This window comes from Sus scrofa, chromosome 3 (assembly GCF_054392235.1).
Source record: "Sus scrofa isolate SSC_HxYL_T2T_F1_AM1 chromosome 3, Sscrofa_HxYL_maternal_Yorkshire_Landrace_v2.0, whole genome shotgun sequence".
NCBI classification, from domain to species: domain Eukaryota; kingdom Metazoa; phylum Chordata; class Mammalia; order Artiodactyla; family Suidae; genus Sus; species Sus scrofa.
In genome coordinates, this window is record NC_139385.1 from 99018924 (window position 1) to 99038520 (window position 19597).

At 41.2% G+C, this 19597-nt stretch overlaps 1 long non-coding RNA gene and 1 other non-coding gene across 2 annotated transcripts in view; one reads left to right on the plus strand and one right to left on the minus strand.

The window, feature by feature from the left end:
• The window catches only part of LOC106508926 (uncharacterized), a 138297-nt gene that overhangs the window by 21572 nt on the left and 97128 nt on the right, over positions 1 to 19597 (plus strand). The window lies entirely within an intron of this gene.
• Positions 16728 to 16834, minus strand: LOC146404795 (U6 spliceosomal RNA). Its single transcript, XR_014842680.1, has one exon. It is a non-coding gene; the product is annotated as a U6 spliceosomal RNA (small nuclear RNA).

The window sequence follows — 19597 nt, forward strand, 5'->3', positions numbered from 1 at the left end:
GAACTTATGTAAAATGAATCCAGTGTAATTTAGCTATGCCATAAAGATGATTAAGGTAGTAAAGCCACCCCCAAATTACTTCAAGGATGGATATTTGAAGTTAGCAAAAAAATAAGTTTTCATTCTTGAATTGAGTGAAAAACTCCAAAGGAAAGAAAACAGATTTCTGAAAATATCCTTTCCTTTCCTTCATAAAAAGAACATTGGCAATCTTAATTGTCAAGCAGCTGTGTTTGGAAACTGCTCTTATTCATCTAAGTTTGGGGTTATTTGAGATCTTGTACAAGTCATGACCCATATACCTAAGTTGCATCCAAAAGAAACTCTAGTGTTAAACAAAACAAAACAAAAAGAGGCATTATATTTAAGAAAGTTCAGCCCTGGGAACAATACTGAGAATTTCGTAAAGGGTTTTCCGGATCCCACCAACTCTCAGTGCACAAACATGCATATAACCAAAATGTATTTTTGTGGCTTTGGGGCAACTCTCATAATTTAAAACCTATCGTTTAAAGTCAACAGACCCACCCATGTAGAAGAGTCAAATAAATTATCACTGCTTGGCTACCCAAGGAGATTGCTATTTTCCTTAAAAAGTCCTCTACTTAACACATCCTGTAATGTGGAGAGGCTTACTAGGCAGATCAGAGGGCCTTGGGCTGTCCTGAACTACTCAGCTCCAATGGAAGATCAGCAGCAGGATACTCCCAAATGTGATGGTTATATCCCGGCCACTCAGTGCTCCACTAACCCATCCTGGGGCTGTTCATGTCAGAGAACCTAAAGTAGAGTTGCTGGAAAAAACCTTAAAATGCTCTCAGTACTAGGGTGGAAGCTGAGGCCATTGTTGGTTCAAATTCCAGGCATTTGACCCAAACAAAAATGTTTAAGTGAGACTGAGGATTTCCTATCCAGGTGGGGCTAAGGAACACATAACCTCGACCTTAACAATTGTAGCCTAATTTTTTTTCCTTTATTTGCAAAAATGCACCCAACCAAATGAAGCTAGTGTATACATCAAGCTTTTATCAGAGAAGCACAATCACCAGGGGTGGATGACATAATAATAAGGGATTTATTTTAGGGATTCTACCTTATTTAATTGTGGGAGCTAGTTAAACCATCTCTGCAAGGCTTTACTTCTACCTCTGCTGCTGGCACTGAAGTTCACAGGAAGGCAACTGGGAAGGAAATATGGGTGTGAAGTAAGGGAAGCAAAGCACAGACACACTGGAATATGTGAGGATGAGGCGGAAACCGTGAGGATGGCTGGACCTCGAACTGGACTCTCTACCTACAAGTCTCCAACTCCAGGGTACAGGTGACCTGCAGGATAAGCTGCTACCTCTCTCCCACGGAGAAGAGTGGACCTGGCCCTGGAGGCAGAGAAATTGACATGAGAGACTTGGAATCCAGAGGAGCTATGGGCCAGACCACTGCCCCACACCAACCCGTGGAACCAGCAAATTGATGACACATGTGAGTGGCAACATACCCCGTGCCAGCAGCAACCTTTTGAGCACAGAAACAATATGGCTGCTTCACTTCTGCTTTCTGATCACAAACGAAATTTCTCTTCGGACCCAAGCCAACTGTCTAAGGAGGAGATTTCTGGGAAATGTAATCCAAGCTTAGCTAAATCAACCCAATACACATTCACCACAGAGAAGAAAAAGGCAGCTGAGTAGACTGTAAACATATTAGTATTTCACTTGTGTTTTTGGATGGGAAGCTGAATGTGCTTTACAGTCAGGTAGCCAGATCAATTCATTGAGGCTGGGAGAATGGGAGCATTTTCGTTTTATATGACAAAAAGAGCCTGAGATGGAGCACATTAAAAACTAAAAGCCCATGTTGCATTTGGAGTGGATAAGCAATGAGATCCTGCTGTATAGCACAGGGAACTATATCTAGTCACTTGTGATGGAACATGATGGAGGATAATGTGAGAAAAAGAAAAAAAAAATATATATATATATGACTGGGTCACTTTGCTGTACAGTAGAAATTGACAGAACACAGTAAATCAACTATAATGGAAAAAATAAAAATCATAAAAAATAAAAAAACTAAAAGCCCAGAAATATAAATTATTCAAAATATAAAAAGAGGAGTTCCCATCATGGCTCAGTGGTTAACGAATCTGACTAGGAACCATGAGGTTGCAGGTTTGGTCCCTGCCCTTGCTCAGTGGGTTAACGATCCGGCGTTGCCGTGAGCTGTGGTGTAGGTTGCAGACGCGGCTCGGATCCCGCGTTGCTGTGGCTCTAGCTTAGGCCAGTGGCTACAGCTCCGATTGGACCCCTAGCCTGGGAACCTCCATATGCTGCAGGAGTGGCCCAAGAAATAGCAAAAAGACAAAAAAAAATATATATATATATATATATAAAGATGTAGGGAAAATTAATAGACACCTGAGTAGAATAAGAGTACTAAAGTCATCTGAAGTTCCCCTGGGGAAAAAAAGAATATTCACTGAGGGGGTTTCTGGTAGCCAGAGAAATAAAAGCTCCAGCTGAAAGGACACTGAAGTCTTCATTGATGTCCCTCTGAGTTAGGAAAAGGGATACACAGGAGGGAAAAGCAAGGGGTTTCTCTGATTTAAAACTCCCTCTGAAGCAAAGTTCCCTATTGGAACTGATGGGTCAATTCTCACTATCTCTAGAGAAGATGCCTCTGCTAAACCCGCCAAAAGGATAAGGTGAGGAGATGGAGCATGGTACATGATCTGCCAATATCACCACATCTTTAGCAGCTTGGGGGTCCCGATGGCGGATTTCTGATTGGGTTCCTGGAATTCTTGTCTGTCTCTCTAGTGGGAAATTAGAGCCTTGAGTCACATCCACATTGGTAGAATGAACCAGCCACTCACTTCTGCAAAGGGATGTGGCAGTTCTTTAAAACCATCACTGTGAAAACTGCTAATAACACATGTTCTGCAATGTTTGCAGAGACATATGGAGGATGTATATTTAGCTAGAGAGGCTTATGTTATTTGCAACTGTCACTTTTTCTGTAAATCATTAGGCTGTGCATCCTGTTAATGGCGTACATACAATCACCCTAAATGCACTTATCCTTGACCTGCTCATGTTATAAATATTTCAGGTCCATGTGCTCTTCTCTTCTGAGATAATTGTGATTCATCCTTTCCTCTCTGGATTGTGAAACAGGTTTCTCCTTGCAACTTGAACAGAAAGCCAGAGAACATGATAGTTTGGGTTTTTTGATAATATTTTAAGAGGAGAATTTTAACTAACATGAATGACATAAAATGTAAGTATCCACTCCACATTTGAAAGGGAAATTATGTCTGGAAAATTTAAACTAAGAGGAAAAAATAAATACATACATATTTTAATGGTTAAAAAAAAATGGACCTCTTGTTGACCCTATAAAGAAACCTCTCCCTGGATATCCTACATTACCCTCAGAATGTTATTTTTAGTGTTTGACAGAGCTAGGCCTCTACATTTACAAGGTGCAAGTGCAGTGTATATTGACTGTGTGTCAGTTCTGTAACTCCTGATCAGTGTGAACTGGAAACATCTTTCAAGCACAGAATACATATTGATTATGAAACACCCCAGCAACATAAAAAAATTGAGATAACATTAAAATATGGATTGTAGTACCTAATCAAAGTATTCCATGGTTTTTACCAGGATCTACATAGTTCACATTAATATATATCCAAAGATACATCTGGTGACCTCTCTAAGGTTTGAAAATTTTGACACTAAAAACAGAATTTTAAATAAGACCTAAGAAACAGATCTTTAACTGCTTAAGGTCTCTAAACTGAAAGGAACTGAAATGTGGCGGATTTCATTCAGAATGGAACATCCCTGAATAAGGTCCAAAGAGCCAAAAGACCTATTTGGTATGGGTAGTGCTGTCTTATTAAAAAAATTTTTTTTTAAATTGAAATAAAGTTGATTTACAATGTTATGTTATTTTCAGGTATACAGCAAAGTGATTTAGTTATTCAGATTCTTTTCCCCTCTAGGTTATTATAAAACACTGAATATAGTTTCCTGTTCTATACAGTAGGACCTTGTTGGTTATCTATTTTACATATAGTATGTATATGTTAATCCCAAACTCCTAATTTATCCCCCCAAGGATGGCACTTTTTTTTTTTTTTTTTTGCCACCCCGCAGCATTTGGAGCTCTTGGGCCAGGGAGAGCCACAGATGCAACCTAAGCTGCAGCTGCAGCAGTGACGATCTTTAACACACTGTGCCAGGTTGGGGATCGAACCTGCATCCTAGCACTCCCAAGATGCCACTGATCCCGTTGTGCCACAGCGGGAAACTCTGATGGCACTCTTTTTAAGGACAGCATCCTTTCAGGGGTTGAATGCTTATAGTCCCCTTGGTGTAAAACACCAAACACAGGCCTCCTCAGATAGAATCACTTCCTAAGCCTGAGAAAATTAAGTCAGTGGGGACAGGTAAAGGCTGTAGGGAGCAGACGTGGTCACATGCGGGGATTACTCTTTCTCCAGAGGTAACTTCCTGGTGACCTTCTTTCTTAAAAAAAAATTCTTTTTATTAGGACGGGCACATCTTCTTTTCCTTCCTACCTATAAGAACAAAGAGCTATTTGAATGAGTGCTTTGAATGCTTCCTCCCTCTCCTTTAGACATTACTACCTGGATGGGTGAGGTCCATTGTTCCTTTCCCTCTTTCCCTCACTCCCCGCTGAAAGAACGCTGAGGCAGGTGCTGCTAAATTATTCATGGGGTTCAGTGGCCGGCCTGTGGTTTTAATAGATTAGAACAGATTCCTCTCAGGGTAAAAGCCAGGCCTTATCTGAGTTTGTGAGAGACTCAACCTCTTTTTGGCAGCTACACTGAATCAGGGAAGGCATCTCAGTGCCTCTGTGTGCTTGGGTGGCAGAGGAACCTGGAAAATCCATGCATATGTAGCCAGTGTTCTCAAGCAATCCTCTCTCCGTGCTACCCTCAGCCCCGATGGGCTTGGCTGAAGAGTTTGGACTATTCCTGTGGGTGCTTTAGGGGAGAGCAGGACAAGGTATAGAACATTTCCATCATCCCAGTAGGTTCCCTGGGGACCCTTTCTCAGTGGCCAAGGCACCAGATGGGCTCTTAGTGTCCCTGAAATTAACAGAGGCCTCTAGTTTCAGGGAGAATCACAGCAAAACAGTGTGAGACCAGCAAACCCCATTCCCAACAGAGGACCGGTAACAGTAGAAGCAGATTTCTTAAGCTTCCCTTGCCCCTTTCAAAAGCCCCCAACAGGAGTTCCCATCATGGCTCAGTGGTAACGAGCCCAACTAGTATCCGTGAAGATGGGGGCTTGACCCCTGACCTCAGTCAGTGGGTTAAGGATCTGGCATTGCCGTGAGCTGTGGTGTAGGTTGCAGATGTGGCTCAGATCCTGCATTGCTGTGGCTGTGGTGTAGGCTGGCAGCTGTAGCTCCAATTCGACCCTTAGCCTGGGAAATTCCATATGCTGCTGGTTCGGTCCTAAAAAGAAAAAAAAAAAAAAAAAAAAAAAAAAAAAATCAAGGCTCCCCAACAGGTTAGCTAGGGCCTAAGAAGCAAGGGCCTGGCAGTGTCAGAGCCAAGTCCCTTCCCTGCACCCAACACATACATACGTACTCTCCAAGTCTACCCTGGGGAAGGAGAGAAGAGCTCTGAACTTCTTATGAGATAAGTTTGGACACATTTTAATAACTAAAAGTGACCTCAGAGATATCTTGTCTGTCTAAAATGACACTAAGTAATGGAATGGATGATTTGATCAGACATGGCTGAAAGCAATGATTAAAAAAAAAAGCTATTTTCTTTTATTTCCTTCTTCAAATAAACTGGTTACCTAAAATGTTTAGCAGCATAGTTTCTGTAAATTTTAATTGTAGAGATAAAATAACACCATGGAGAGAAAAAGAGACAGGCAAATAGTTTCAACATCTTCTAGTTTTCTGCTCTGAGAATGTGTCACCTGTCCATAAAAAGACCACCTGGGCAACCTGGGGTCTCAGAGCAGGGAGTCATGAGCCCAGGGCCCTGGCTCCAGCAGTGGCACAACGCAGGCTCTTCGAAGCCTCCCTGCCTTTCTAGTCGGGGTTTCCTCGTCCATCAGGTGCTCCATAGCACTGGTTCCCCAGATGTTTCCAATATCCTCTCCAGTTGTACATCAATGACTCATAACCCAATCTTTTGTAGGGGCCAGAGCATTTGAAACACATCAAATGTAAGTTAAATACAACTTTAATTTGGCCACGTAAAACACCAATTATGGAAATAAGGAGAGTCCTTCACTCCAAGTTTGTTTGTTACTCTGAAAGTTAGGTTAAATCTCTCCGACGTTCCAAAGTGGGAGTTACTGAAAAGACATTGATAATGCAGCATGAGCCTAGTGTGGTGGCTGGGGGATAGGTCACCTGAGACCCCCCAGTTTTCCGCCCCAATCAGCAGGTGGGTCCTGGCAGCCAGTAACAGACTTCATTACACCTGATTCGCTATCTTAGCATTGAAGGAAGAGAGAGGAAATACACCAAAGCTCTTATTGAAGGAGATGCTTGTGGCTTCTTTTTGTTCCTCTTAGAAAGTTTTAAAAAAAATTATTAGAAGCAAAAATAATAAAAAGAAAAAAATTTAAGTTAATTATTAAATATTTCAAATGTACGATAAGATACAGATAAAACTATAAGTACACATTTACCTATACCCAGGTTTTTAAATGAACATTTGGCCACATTTGCTTCAAATTAACAAATAATGGTATAAAAGGAAGGAAGGAAGGGAGGGAGAAAGAAAGACATTTTAGTTGCAGTGGAAATGCCTTCCTCATCGCCCAGGGAGATATTACCTCTTCCCAAAGGTAATAACTTTCTTACTGTTCATGTGCATTTTTCCTGCTCATGTTTTTATACTTTTTCTACATATTTGTTTATGCGTATCTGTATTATTGTGTTTGTGTTAAGCATTTTACATTAAGTCTATCGTACTGAGAATGACTTTTTGTAACTTGCCCTTTTCATTCAACATTACTTTTTAGATTAATCCGTGTTGAAATATGTAGATGTCATTTATCCATTTCAACTGAGTATATGATTTCATTGTCTGATGAGGAAACCACAACTCTCTGCTCTACTGTTGGAGGGTATTAACCCTTCCAACCTAATTACGTTACAAAGAAGGTTGCAGTGGACACCCTTGTGGGTATCTCCTTCTGTATCTGTCTGAGCAACAAATACCTGAAAGGAAAATTGTTTCCTTGACGGGTGTGAGCATCTTTTGCATTACTATTTAGCAGATATTGAAAAATTGCTCTTCTGAGTTGTGCAAATTTACACCCCTAAGTAATACAGCAGAGTTCTTATTCCTCAACATCCCTGCTAAACTTTGATACTACTTTTGGATTTTAATCATTCTGATGAGTGTGAAATGGTATCTATGTGATTATAATTGGCATTTCTCTGATTACTACAGAAGTCGAAGCTCTTTTCATATGTTTAATGTTCATTCAAGGCTTCTTTTTTTATTAGTTGTCTGCATCCTTTGCTCACTTTTCCATTGGGGTGTTGCCTTTTTCTTATTGATTTGCATTTCCTTTTATTTTGGGATACTAATTCTTTCTGGGTTGAAATAGGAATTGCAAATATGTCCTGTTTATTCTGTTTTTTTGCTGGTGGATGTGGTTGTCTCTCTTGTGGGAGTGGTAACAACTGAGTGTGGAAATTGGACATGGGGATGGAGAGCAAGAATTAGCTCTTCATTTGGCTTTGGTGGTTGGCTATCCAGGAGTGTATGTGCTAAAGCATTCATCATTAGCTCCCACCCAGCTGACTACAGTGCTGCAGTGAGATTGGGGGCCCCAGCTGCATTAAAGGGTTACTTATTCTGCTTTCCTTTCTTTCATCTTATAGGAAGTGGGGTGTTGCTTAGAAGGGCTTAGGATCCCAGTGATACCACATCTATGTTTCTCATGGCTGCCTGCACATTCACATCTCCTGGGAAAGTGCTAAAAATAATAGAAATAACCTAGCCTCACCACAGAACAATTAAACCAGAATTTCAGAAGATGGATTCCAGGCATCAATATTTTAAAACTCTCCAGGTGATTCTAATGTGCAGTCAGGATGCCAAACCACTGCCTTGGACAAATATCATCTTCACATCCCATTAGTATTTCCAACGCTTTGAAGTTTAAGTTAAGACACCTGCCTTCATTAAGAATTATTAATTAGGTATGGGGAGAGGTTAATAGTCTATGCAGGTATGAAATGACAATTAACACATGTATTTTTAAAGGCCTAAGAGACTGATTATTATGTGATACAGCAAAGTTTCCAAATCACAGGCCACGTCAGGGTCACCAAGCTAGGGATTTCTACATTCCCACTCCCCACCCCCTCCATCATTTGATCTTTGTTTGGGTCTCTTTGAAAGACAAAGATGCTCAGTCTGTAACATTTTCGCAGCTGTAAAGGCAGTCCCTGGAGCCTGATGCCTTCATTTTATTCTGAGGGTTGCAATCATGACCCTGCAGAATTTATAGTATTTTTCTGACCAGATTACTCCCTTCTTTATTTTCCAGTTAATCCCTCAACTCAAAATCCTATCTATTATGTTGTGCTGAATTTTAGTTCCACAAAGGATACGGTGGCTCTGACCACCCTAGAGCCCATTCTCCAGGGCACCTGTGAGCTTCCCTTGGCTTCAAAGCCTTCTTAAAGGTCAGGCCAGATGCCTCCTGAACACATCACAGGGGAGAAAGGAGGCTCTTGGAAGATGCTCGGTCTCAGTGGGCGAACTGTTTCTGGATTTGCCTTTTGGGCCACTCCATTCCTCTCCCCAGAGAAGAGGGATAAGATTTCCTTTCTGCACTGGTGACTGTTCAAATGCAATACCAGGGATCCTTTGGGTATTGGAGCTTGGGGTAACTGGACTGTTTTCAAAAGGTCATGTGGCTAACTCTTGAGAGGAAATACCTGTTGAAGAGAACCATCAGGTGCTCTTTCTGTGCCATTAGAAACTCACAGATTAATTATGGAAAGCCTACAATTTCACATTGTCCCTGCCACCCACCTCTCAGGTCTGCTGACCTATGGTCCATTCTTCACTCAACAGCATTAACTTAAAAATTCAACTCATAAAGTTCCCTGATGACTAGTGGGTTAAGGATCCGGCACTGTCACTGCTGTGGCATGGGTTTGATCCCTGGACCCAGAACTTCTGCACGCTGCAGGCATGGCCTAAATAAATAAATAAATAAATCAGCTCAGCTCAGCTGTGCATTTAGCCTCTTTCAGTGCTGGGGGCATAAGTCTTTTCCTTTATCCTGTTTTCCACTTCATCTCTCAATTTTTTTCTTTACCTGAGAGATTGTTACTCTTTACCTCATGCTAATGGTTTGCTTTGAGTCTTGCATTTTCTTTAAAATCTTTTGCTCATAACCCCTTCAGAAGGCTTAGTCCACATTGGTGCCATTGGTGTTACTTCAGAAGACTGGATCTAGAAGAGGACAGTAATATAATTCACTTTTTCTTCAAAAAACTTAGTACTTTATTAAAATGTGCACATATGGGAGTTCCCGTTCGTGGCGCAGTGGTTAACGAATCCGACTAGGAACCATGAGGTTGCGGGTTCGGTCCCTGCCCTTGCTCAGTGGGTTAACGATCCGGCGTTGCCGTGAGCTGTGGTGTAGGTTGCAGACGCGGCTCGGATCCCGCGTTGCTGTGGCTCTGGCGTAGGCCGGTGGCTACAGCTCCGATCAGACCCCTAGCCTGGGAACCTCCATATGCCGCGGGAGCGGCCCAAGAAATAGCAACAACAACAACAACAAAAAGACAAGAGACAAAAAAAAAAAAAAAAAAAAAAAAAAAAAAAAAAAAAAATGTGCACATATTACTAAAACAATAAAAATGTTTTTAAAAATAGGCACAACATTGTAAAACTTAAAAAAATAGATTCAGTCAGAAAACAAAGTACATCCTTATTTTATGATAAATGTACATGTAAATATATAAATACATAGATATAAATATATTCATGTTTATAAATTACTTAGGACACTGCACAGCACATAGTAAATAAACAAATACATGTGCCACCATTTAACAAAACACAGGGTTTGCATTAAATCTATAAGTAAAAGGAACTTCTGTGTTAAGAGAGAGAACATAGTGCTTGGCCCAGTGTGGAGCCTATTGCACTGCTGATGGATAACTTCTGATGTTTCTTTCGTTCTCATTTGAGAAACTGGAATGAGTTAAAGTAAAGGAGCATGTTGAGGTTTAACTTGTTCCATAGTTCCAAAGTGACACAAGGCATGATTTAAAACCAGACAGCCTGCCCAGGTTTTTAGTTCTTAGTGGCAGTTGTCTTTGATTGATTACACAGGACCAGGGGTTGAACACCTATTGTGACTAACCCTGGGTTGAATGCAGCCAGGCAGATGGTTTGCTGCTTTCCCCATCATTTTTCTAGTTCTAGTCAAAGCCCTTTGATTTGAGTAGATATGTGGTGGATCCAAGACTCCTGGGCTGGTCCTGGACCCAGCATCCACTGCTATGGCCCAAAATGATCTAGGTTATTTCAAGGCTAGACCGGGACATCCCAAACTTTGAGAATGACAGTAGGATTTGGATCTGACCAGAACTTTGGTCACCTACAGAACTGGTGTTGGTCTCCAAGCTAAGCTCCATCAGGGTAGTGGAGGCAGGATCAACCAGGAACGGTTGCAGCTGGGACAGTCTGAAACAGACAGAATCCTTCACAGACTCCTGCCTAGCAGGGAGGTCAGGCTGAACCTGCTCTGACCTTCCCTCAGTGGGTTCAGCCATCTCTGGGTCAGCTATTGTTTTGGTCCAGTTGTGTTGGTGTTGATGCTGCTCTTCTAACCTACAGTTTTCCTTGAAGACAACCAAAAATGGGAGAAAATGCATTGGCAATATATTTTTTTGTGAATACATTTTTCTGATCTTAATATTTTGTAGCTGTACTTTTTATTAGGAAAAAATTTCTGAATCATAAGTAAACAAAAAAACTCTTTTAAGTGGTTACTTTTGGTAGTTGGAAATGGTGCTTTTGCTAAATCACAGAAAAAAAGTGTAACTTGCTTTTGTTGGAATGAGATACTCTACAGGGACTTGAGAAAAAGTACAGATTCTTCCTTTGTGTTCTTAGGCACTAATTCCAAAAATTTAATTGTTCATGGATCAATAATGCTACAACTATTATAAGTTCTGAGAGAATTCATTCTGCTGGGATTTCTTTAAGTTTAAGGGAGGTGTTTTCACAAGGCTCACTTTGATGGGGGAGAATTATGTGTGAATTCATGATTGCTTAGGGAGGGAGAGTTCACGAACTTTCCTAATGACTCTGTTCAGAGTGAGGAGCCAAGTCCAGTCCGGGGTCCACATGGTCATGTCCTTCCGGCTATTCTAGCTGCGGAGGGAAGTCCAGGAGTACTTCCTGTCCCGAGATAACTGGTTAGGGTGGGGACCAGTCAGAAATACAAAATGAAACTACCAGAAACTCTTGCTGTCCATGTCCCAGGCTTAAATTCTTCCTTGGTTTGTGTAGCCTCCTTTAGCCTCCTGTACTGATGTCCTTTGAGGATCCGGGTTTTCTAAAGGGATAGGAGTTTATTTTTAATGACTGCAGGACACAATAAGTCATGCTGGAAATTAATTGTGTGTACATTGAATATATAAACTATCTAAACATGTCAGTTTCATTCTCATTTCATATCAAGTCTCCAAAGAAATACCCTAGCCAAAATCTTGATTGTAGTATTTTGACATGACCTGGGTACGTCTCTTTTTTTAAATTATTATTTAAAGTAGATGTGTTCCTACATGGAGGGCAATTTCTCTTATAAACTGTGTCTACCTGATGGGATAGCAGAGATTCAATGAATATTTGTTAAATAAATGAATAAAGAATAAAGGTAGATTCAATTCTGTTTTAAAGCCTTGTATGTCTGTGTATCGTGTGCCTTGAATGGACCCAAACAGCTGCCCCTGAATCTGGCTAACCACAACCTCACACTTGGAGTGTCATCCAAACAAATAAGAGCTCACCATTCTCCCCACCACTAGTCTAATCAGTTACTGTGAGCACAGCTTTAGGGTGAAATTCTACAAGTTAGACGACAGAGTCTTTGTGTCTACATCAGTGTTTTTTAACCTAGACACCATTGGTATTTTGGACCAGATAATTCTCTGTTGGGAGGAGACTATTCTGTGCCCTGTGGGATGTTAGTGGCCCTTATCCACTTGCTGCTGGTAGGACCCACCCACCTAATTATGACAACCAAAAATGTTTCTAGATCTAGAAGAATGTCCTCTGGGGGGAAAATCACCCCAACTCAGAAATCATAAATCTTTATAAAGAGTAACACATGGTTATACCACTTTAAGAAATACTAAAATAACAGGAAAACCCAATAACCAACTTTTTTTTTTTTTTTTTTTTTTGGTTTGGTGAAGGTGTTCTGTAATATTCTACTTCAAGAAATGCACATCAAATGGACTTCTCTCTGAGAAGCAAAGCTTTTGTTTACAGGAACAAAACGTGTTGTTGAGGGCAGAGATTTGCAGTTATAAAGCTTACAAAGCATACTATTTTATTTTTTTTGAAACAGTGATAGAAAAATGAAGACCCACATGATCATAATCCTGTCTCTGATGAACTCTAATAAAATAAAATTAATAAGTATACAAGGTAAGAAATGAATTCCAGAAGGCAAAAATAGAAAACAAATATTCCTCTCCTTCTATTTCAATCTCTCTTTCTCTCCCCAGAGCTCACCACTTTCAATGTTTTTTCATTTCGGGGAAAAAAAAAAAAAAAAAAAACTTTACAGTAAGGAAAGTTGAAGCAGCTTTGCTTTGGGACAATTGTAATAAACAGGTTTGAACTTTAGGTGGAAATAAGATGACTTGAAACTAATGCCAATTCTGAACAAATCGGAAAGGAAGGCCTGGGCTCTGCTTTCATTAAAAGGGTTTGAGGCTATTTACTGCTTACCTACCTGCCTAGGAAGGGATAGTCTTTTTCTTCTCATGGTGCACGGGCTGCATGTTTTGGAAATTTAGCTGTTTTAGTTTAAACCTGATAGAGTTTGCGCTCACAGAGCAAGCTCGCTGAGACTGTGAGGTTTTTGGCAGGGAGCTCCATCCCATCTTTGTTAAGGCTGACCTGTTGTGGTGGTGCCAGGGACTCATTTACTGCCTTTTTTCCTCAGTACACAGGGCACCCACTCTTCCATTGCGCTATCGAATTGTTCTGGAGGGAACAATCCGGCCTTTGTCCCACTGCTGAGGTTCCTGAATGGACACAGGTTTTTAGTATAACAGGGACCCATCGGTTCGGTCCTCACTGTCTTCTGCTTAAGATGTGCCTGTGGCTTTCAGCCACTTTCCTTAGTGAGTCGGCGCTTCTGAACAGTCCCGAATGTGTTTGATGTCCTGAAGCACTTGTGGCTGTTTATCTGGAAATGGAAGGCATTATAGAGGATTTCTTAGCATTCTCTAAAGCATGCTTTTCATCCAGTGAATGAATCTCTTTCTGTGTCCCAGCCACTAACACCCTAAAGTTCAGAGGCATACAAGTAAAAAGAGGCATTTGTATGAGGAAAAAAATGTCTCGAGACAACAAAGGTTTTTGATTATTTGTGAACTTTTATGACATTTCTCCTCTTAACATGTTACCATTTGCTTATTGACTTATTCATGCAGCCGAAAACATTAATTAAACAACTACTGTATGCAAGAGGCTTTGTTGGGCACAGTGTGTGTGTGTGTGGGGGGGGGGGGTGTCCCTGGGGAGACCTTCTGGGAGGGAGTAGACTGAAGTGGCTAAGAGCTCAAATCTGGAAATCTGAACGCTTGTCAGGTTTGCCTCTTCTGGGCTGTGGGATCTTGAGCAAGTTACTTAAGCTCTTTTAGCTTCAGAGGCCACATCTGAAAAATCAAAATAATAACAGAATCTACTTTAGAGGGTTATTGTAAGACTTAATTGAGGTTTGCCGGCAAAGCGCATAATGCCAGGCATACACATTTTCTAATCGCTCATTTGATAATCACTCAAATAAGAAAGCAACTTGTAGATCAGATGGAAAAAAAAAAAGAACTTTATGGAAGTAATTCCATCATAGATGGTAAAGAACAATACATGCTAGTAGAAGTATAAAGGAGGGTTATTAACAGAGTAAGTAAGATCAGCTACTGAAACACACAGGCCCCAAGCCTGTGGTTTAACACAGTAGGGCTGGCTTTCTAGGGTACCTCTCCTCCAGGTGATTCAGGCTGGCTTCTTCCATCTCATAGCTTTCTAGACTTTCAGAGTCATGCACTTACAGGAACGTAAGTAGGAAAAAGGAGATTGTGTGCGTGAAACATTGCTTGGGATATTTTGCAGCTAGGCTTGTCCATTAGCTGTCTTTTGTTATGTGACAAACTGCTTCAAATTTAGCAGCTTAAAATGATTCAAAATCTTTGTTTATCAGGAATGCTAGCATAGCTTAGCTGGGTAGGTCCAGTTTTGGGTCTCTCATGAGGCTGCAATCACGACTTGGCTGGGTTGCAGCCATTTGAAAGCTTGGATAAGCCTGCAGGATGCTCTTTTGAGACAGCTCACACACATGGCTGGTGGCAGAAAGCCTCAGTTCTTGCCACATGCGCTTCTCCATCAGGCTGAATGTCCTTACAGCATGGCAGCTGGCTTTCCCCAGAGCTAGGGACCTGAGAGAGAAGAAGGACAAGGAGGAAGCTCTAATGCCTGTAATGATCTAGTCTCAGGAGTTATATGCTGCCATTTTTGCTCTATTTGTTTATTAGAAGAGAATCACTAAGTCCAAACCACACTCAAAGGGAAAGGAATTAAGCTCCAATTCTTGAAAGGAGGCATACTGAAGAATTTGTGCATCAAATGTGTACTGAGCACAGAGGTCCCTTAGAACTCTTGGAATTTCCTAAGTGATAAGAGCAGAGAAATGTGTAGAGAACATCTTTTGTTATTTGTAAGAAGCCCTTTCAACCACACCTGAGCTTATTTTAATGAGGTGTTTTTTGAAAGCTATTAAGGATGATGGGTTGGTTGCCGGGGGAACCAACTTTTGTCCTCATCCCTTACAACCTCCAGTGAAGGGGAAAGGGCTAGAGGTAGCATTAGTTAATCACCAATCATGCCTATGTCTTGAAGCCTCCATAAAAGTCCCTAAAGTATGAGGTTCAGAGAACTTCCTGTTTGGTGAATGTAACCACATGCTGTATCCCAACTCCACAGTGACAGAAACTCCTGTGCCTGGGACCCTTCTGGACCTTCTGCTATGTATCTCTTGATCTGGACATTTATCTGTATTGTTTATAAGAAAATAAACTGATACATTTAAGTGTTTCCCTGAGAGTTCTAGGATCTATTCTAGCAAGTTATCAAACCTGTGAAGGGGGTCATGAGAACCTTGATTTACAGTCCGTAGATTAGAAGTGCAGGTAACAACCAGAGATAGGCAACTGGCATTCTGAAGTAAGGGGCAGTTCGTGGACAAGAGCCCTTGTGGGATCTGAATGCTAGTCCTAGGTTGATAGTGCCAGAACTGGTTCAAATTGCAGGATGTACCACTTTGTTGGAGAATTGTATGGTGTTGGGGTAAAAACCCACACATCTAGTCAGAGAGGTGGGTAAAGTAGAGGAAAACAAGGAGTTTTCCTTTCATAGTTTTGAATTCCCTCTTTGTTCCTCACTAGCTGTGTATCTTTGGGTGATTTATTTAGCCTCTTTCAGTCTCAGTTTGTTCATCCGTACAATGGTAACAATAATATCCCTTTAAATAGATACTAGGAGGATTTGAGAAAACATGTGCGAAATATTTAGGGCAGTAAATGGTAGCTCCAATGACCAATGGAGCCTCTTTTTATTGTTGTTAATCTCTGTTGTTTTAATTGAAGTATGAAGTTTTAATTGAAGTATGAAACTGTGTTTGTTTCAGGTGTGCAATACAGAATATATACATATATCTTTTTTTCTTACATCTTTTTTCTTTTTCTTTTGTCTTTTTAGGGCTTCACCCATGGCATATGGAAGTTCCCAGGCTGGGGATCAAATCAGAGCTGACAACACAGCAACACCAGATCCAAGCTGCATCCCCTATGCCACTGCTTGCAGCAATGCCAGATCCCAACACAATGAGCGAGGCCAGGGTTGGAACCTGTTTCCAACCCAGAGTCACAAAGGGAACTCCCATATTCCTATATTCTTAATAATGTGTGTATATACATATATGTATATATTCTTTTCAGATTCTTTTCCTTACAGGTTATTATAAAATACTGAGTATGGTTCCCTGTGCTATATAGTAGGTTTTGTTGGTTATTTATTATATATATAGTAGTAATGCATATGTTAATCCCAAACTCCTAATTTATCCTTCTCCTTCCTTTCTGCTTCAGAAACCTTAAGTTTATTTTCTATGTCTGTGAGTCTATTTTTGTTTTGTAAATAAGTTCATTTGTATCTTTTTTTAATATTGTGATAATGATATCATGTGATAAGTTAATAAGATTGTGATAAGTTTTATCATATGATATTTATCTTTGTCTGGCTTATTTCATTTAGTATGATCAACTCTGGGTCCATCCATGTTGCTATAAATGGCATTATTCCATTCTTTTTAATGACTTGGTAATATTCTGTTATATATCTATATGTATATACATCTTTATTCATTCATCTGATACTGGACAGAAATATGGAATGTTGCATGAATTTGTGTGTCATCCTTGCATAGAAGCCATGCTAATCTTCTCTGTGTAGTTCCAATTTTAGTATGTACACTGCTGAGGTGAGTACAGTGGAGCTTCTTTATGGTGAACAAAGAAACAGGCTGAGAGAGTTTTAACAACTTGCTCAAAATAGCATAGGAAGTTAGTTAGGAATTGGAAGAGCCTTACATTAGAACTTGACATGAACAAGGCACAGAGGTCAGAAATACCACCTGGGTCTGGAACAGAGGTGGCAGTGAAAGTCTAGGCAGTGAGGGATGGGGCAACAGCAGTCCTTGAAAGCAGGAGAGGAGCTTGAGATCCAAGATTCTTAATTCTCAGGCAGGGTGGTAGTTTATGCAAACATATTCTGAGTTTGGTTGCAAATAGATGAATGATATAATTATTACAATAGACTTCGAATCAGACTAGAAATACAATCATTCGGCCACCATGTTCAGTAGAGAACAACCTACTAAAAAGCACCCAGAGGCTTTTCATCATTCTCAACCTGTAGTCAGGGAAACAAGGAGACTAAAAAAGACATCACCAAAGAAACACTGTTTTGAAAATATGTATGAGGGGAACCAGCTATGTATTCTGTGCCCATGTTCCCATGGCAGCACATGTCTGTATGGGCGGTTACACCCGTAGGCACGGGCGTAATCTTAATGTGTGTGTGTGTGTGTGTGTGCGCACACTTGTGCACACCTGGGTGTGTCTGGGCAAGTGTGGCCCACCCACGCCCAGCCCACATGGTGTTGCCATTGGGAGAAAGGGTATGAGCGCATGATCCCCTCTAGTATCCACAGGTGGATGAGGAAGTCCCAGGAGCTTTTTTTTTTTCTTCTGAAAATTCAAATTTATATTCAAGCACCAAATTGTTTTCTGAGCTCCAGACCTAAATCCAACCTGCTTAGCAGACATTTTTATTTAGATGTCACACGGATATCTCAAACCTTACACTGAAATTCAAAATCATGATTAAGAACATTTTCCTTCTGACTCTGTCCAGCGGAAGGAAGCCTGCCTCCTCACGATGGCCAGCTCAGGCTGGTGAGTCTCAGCCTGGAGCCCGGGTGTGTGTGGACTGAAAGCAACCAGTCCAAATCCCCGAACGTCCCTACCCATTTTATCTTGAAACCTCGGGTGGATCTGGGCTGCCCACGGTCTGGTGACAGACACCCCATGGTAGTTGGCAGTTGCTTTGGATGGTCTCCCTGGCCCCCTGGCTCCCTGGCCCCTTCAAGGCTGTTGAGCATGGTTTTGGGGGTGGGGGTGAGACGGGCCCTGCAGCAAGGCTAATAACATACCCGCATCCTGGCTGCAAAAAAAAGGCAGTCAGATATCTTCCCAGGACTGGTATTTTCTCTGGGGAGCTCAGCCACTTCAGTGTGCTCTCTGCTCTTGCATTGTCAGGACTGAGGCTGTATCCACATCTGTATTGATCTTTGGAGAACTGGCACTCTTTAAGATCTGTTTATAGCCCTGCCAAAGCAGGATCCTGGTGGATTTTTCTCTTCAGTGCTGTCTAGAGCTACTGGCTTTGTTTAGTTCCAATTTCATTTGTTTGTTTATTTATTTATTTATTTATTTATTTATTGCACACCCACAGGCATATGGAAGTTCCCCAGCCAGGGATCGAATCCAAGCCTCGGCTTTGAACTAGGCCATAGTTGACACAACCCCTGATCCTTAACCCACTGCTTTGGGCATCGAACTCACACCACCACAGAGATAAGGCTAGATTCTTAACCTGCTGTACTATAGCTTGAACTCCTAGTACCACTTTTGAAAAGCAAATTGATTTGGTTGTCTTGGATGCTTTCATCCTTTTCTCCAAGATAGCATTTAACCAGTTGTCTTAAGTTTGAGCAGATGTGAGTACTGAACATGGGAAGGGGGCTGCATGCCTTGAAGATGCTTTCACACATATAGACACACACACAATTATTTCTAGAACATACTGAAAAGAACTCACACAGAATAAATTTTCTCTCCAAAAAAAATTTTTTCCTTCTTAAACTGATCTTTAGTCTAATCTTCAACATCTTAGTGAATGACTCCACATCCACTGAAGTCTAAAACCTGGACATCATTTTCAATCCTTCTTCTGCTTCACCAAATCCTGTTATTCTCGTACGCCGGGTGGAACAGTAGTCTTTTTATAAACTAATCTCAACAATCTGTCTCTTCTGCTGTGTTCTTTTTGTTAGAAGTGAGTCAGATCACACTCAGGGAAAGGGAATTCCACATTGGGGGCCATCTTAGAGGCAGCCTACAGCATGCACCACTGTCTGGGCACCCTTGGTGACGATGGCTCTGATCCTTCTGTGGTGTTCCAAGCTCTGCTAAGCTCTTCTCTCCTTACATCCACAAGGCCTGTTGGAAGCAGTCATCAATGCTTCTTTTGGACTCCAGTGCTTGGCATGGGCGTAACAATGACCTGCTGAACTGAGTTGAATGGTACTCTCTAAGCCATGGTCAGGGTGTATAAACGATGCTGATGTTTTAACCAAAGTGAAGAGTTTTTTAAGCTTCTAGCTCTTATGGCAAATGAGCTGTGGAGTAGCATCTCAGAGGTCATTTGGGGTCAATATATATATAGGAAATAGCTGGAATAAGGGATCTCAAATATGTGCAAATGGAAGGTGTTCTGGGTGGGAGTGGGGTAGGCAGGAGATTATCATCAAAGGAACTGAGGACACGGGGTCACATAGACTTTGGAATCCAACCTTAGCACGAACTCACTGTGGGGCCTATGGCAATTTTCCTCATCCATACATTAGTGTCCGAGACTTATCACAGAAATAAAATGATAAAATCTACCTTTAGTGATGTTGTGTGGATC